Consider the following 3,509-nt stretch of genomic DNA (forward strand, 5'->3'; position numbering starts at 1 on the left):
GTACTCAGAAAATTTTTCGCAAAACTTCAAAATTTTTACTAGGAGCTGGGGACACATGCCTGTGTAGCCAGGCTGTGTAGGCATTAGAAATAGGGCACATGACTGTGTCCCACCCATGTCCTTACCCGTGTAACACTTTGACTTGGGTCACACGGCCAAGTCACAAGCCCGTATGCTAGGCCTTGTGAACATAATGGCTTGCATTATATAGGTGCAGGGGTCACACGGCCAAGCCATACACCCGTATGCCAGGCCGTATGATCAATTCTGAGCCTTCTGTTTTGAAGTGTAAAGATGCAGTGGACACACGGCCAAAACACACGCCCATGTGCTAGGTCATGTGTCACACACGGCTGAGACACACGCCCATGTCTCTGCTCGTGTGGACGAAAATAGGTCATTTCCAAGCCACATTTCTCACCCAAATTTGTCTTCCACCTACATTAACACTTAAACACATTCACAATCCAATACAATACATTTAAATCAAGCCAAAACCAAGTTTTATGCATGACATTTCATCATATATGACCAAGTATCCAACTTACCAACTTTACATATATGCATATTTTACCAAATATGCTAACTCAATTTAATCATCAATATACGAATATGGTTCTTTTAATTAAACATTCCAAAAACATGCATTCAACATATTATAACAATTTATACACATATTGAAACATATTCATTACAAGTCATTCCAATGGCTAGTATAACCAAAACATTTATATGCCAACAATGGCTATATAACTTATACATGCCATTATAACCAAAATTAGTTTTATATTTATACCGAAATGGGTCGATGGATAGTGTGATGTGTCTCTGACCAGCTTCCAACCTTAATGAGCCTCCGAGTTACTATAAAACAGGAAAATTAAACAGAGTAAGCTTTAAAGCTTAGTAAATTTGTATAACATTGAATTTAACTTACCAATTAATTCACATTTAAGGTAAGCAAATAAACATGCTCAAACCAATTTGGCCAATTGCCTAAACACATATCCTTATCAAGCATATTAGTCATGTAATTCACATGAATATCAAAAAACATGTATGAGCTTATCAATATTCAATTTCCACATACATATATTTATCACATCAAGTGCCCATGAACATGTATATATCATATTTTTGTATTTCAAGTATATACTAGTAACAATTCGTCTCAATTTCATAATTTCTCATGTCAAAACTTTGCCCGTTGAATAATTTATAATATCGATGGATACACGGGTAGTACACACAGGTGTAAAAATCTGTAATCCGTCAATTCATATTCAGGAATGCTCGTAAAAGTACATAAACGGAAAGCTCTTTTGAGCCATATAACAAGAAGCTCATGTGAGCCATGTAACGGAAAGCTCCGGAGAGCCATTCACGGGAAGCTCATGCGAGCCAATTAATTGGGAAGCTCATGAAAGAGCCTTTAATCAGGAAGCTCCGAAGAGCCATATATCGGGACGCTCATAAAAGTTGCGGTGTGTCCACAACACATGTAGGATCACAACCAATCGGGATGCTCTGAAGAGCTATTAATGGGAAGCTCATAAAAACCATATATCAGGAAGCTCAAAAAAGCTAATAACGGGACGCTCTTTTGAGCTATGGTGTGTCCGCAACATATGCAAGACCACAACCAATTCAGAAACCATGTATCCATCGAATTTCATATATTCAAACAGTACTTAATACTTATCGATCATCGTCGGATATGTGAATGCTTTCATATACATGGCACTTATACATTTCAAATACATAACATTCAATTTAAAACATATAAATATACAATTTAGTTATACGAACTTACCTCGATAAATGTTCGTATATTTATTATCTACTAATTTGATACCTTCTATTTTCCTCATTCTAACTCCGTATTTGGTCTATCTGGATCTATATGAATGAATTTAACATCAATTCATATTCAATTAAATTCACATCTTTGGAAAAATTATCATTTTTCCCCTATACTTTCATTTAATTACGATTTCATCCTTAGGCTCGGAAAATGAAATTCATGTAATTTAATCCTTATTCCAAGCCTAGACGATTTTTACATGTAACAATAGTAGCCCATTTATTTCACAAAATTCAAAATTTTTCCATGAATTTTACGTCTTCACAATTTAATCCCTAAATCACAATTTCATCAAAATTCACTTTACACAAGTTGTTTATCTATCAACAATCTTTCATTTTCTACCATAAAATTTCATAATTCAACTATACTCATCCATGGAAAAACCCTAACACTTAGATAACTTTACAAATTAATCCCCGAGATAACTAGGTTAAGTTATTACGATCTCGGAAATATGAAAATTATTAAAAATGGGACAAGAAAACATACCTAATTGAGCCAAATAAGTTTTCTAGAGCTCAAGTTCTCATGGCTAGGGTTTCCATATTTTAATTTGGGAAATATGATGATAAATGATGATATATTATATTTTTATTATTTATCATCTTTAATTATTTCATCTTTTCAATTTCATCCTTTTCTTTATTTAATTTTCCATGAATGAATCATCATACTTATCTACTAACTCTTCTTAATGGTATCTTTGCCATATAAGGACCTCAAATTTTAAATTTCATAGCTATTTGATACCTATAGCTACTAGAACTCAACTTTTACATTTTATGCAATTTGGTCCTTTCCATCTAATTAGACATGTAAACGATAAAATTTCTTTACGAAATTTTCATACGACATTTCAATCATAATGCAGACCATGAAGTAATATTAAAATAATTTTCCTTCTAGACTCAGATTTGTGGTCCCGAGACCACTATTCCAATTTCACTAAAAACGGACTGTTACATTGCATACAACATTTCTATTTCACTTCTTTCTCAAATCATTGAGAAGCTTATAATAATGAGGTTTAATGTGTCTTGCAACATCATGATAATGACATATTGACCTTCTAACATTTTTAGGGGATGGATTCCAAATTTGTTGATGCATTTGATTTCAACTTGTGGTAAAGAGGGTCGGAACATGGAAACCATATGACAGCTTTTTTTTTCAAAATCGCTACGCAACTTATAGCATTTAAATTTGATATGGCATACTAAACCATAGTAATAACATGTAGCATTTCTAAATGTCTTTCACTTGCCTTAGAAAGAGAAATAGAAGTTTCATTAACTTTAACAAATATACTAAAAGATATTTTTTCACCTTTATCAATATGACCTAGACCTCCATGTCTAGTTTCTCTTCTTTCAATAGCCAAAATCTCATCAAGTTTATCACTTCTAGATCCCAATTTCTTAAACATTTCCTTGGTGACATCTATCACTTTTTCTACCTCTTTCAAATTTGAGTGATTCATTGTCTTTACATGTCACATCACATCTATCCAACAACTTCTCTTATGTTTCTTCTACATCAATGATATCATCTAATTCTTTGCCTCCTTCTAAATCTATCTTAAAGAATGTGGCAACATAAGGAGTAACAACTTTGGATTTAGCAATAAAAGCAACATAGTTTT

Source organism: Gossypium raimondii, chromosome 5 (genome assembly GCF_025698545.1).
Source record: "Gossypium raimondii isolate GPD5lz chromosome 5, ASM2569854v1, whole genome shotgun sequence".
Classification (NCBI taxonomy): Eukaryota; Viridiplantae; Streptophyta; class Magnoliopsida; order Malvales; family Malvaceae; genus Gossypium; species Gossypium raimondii.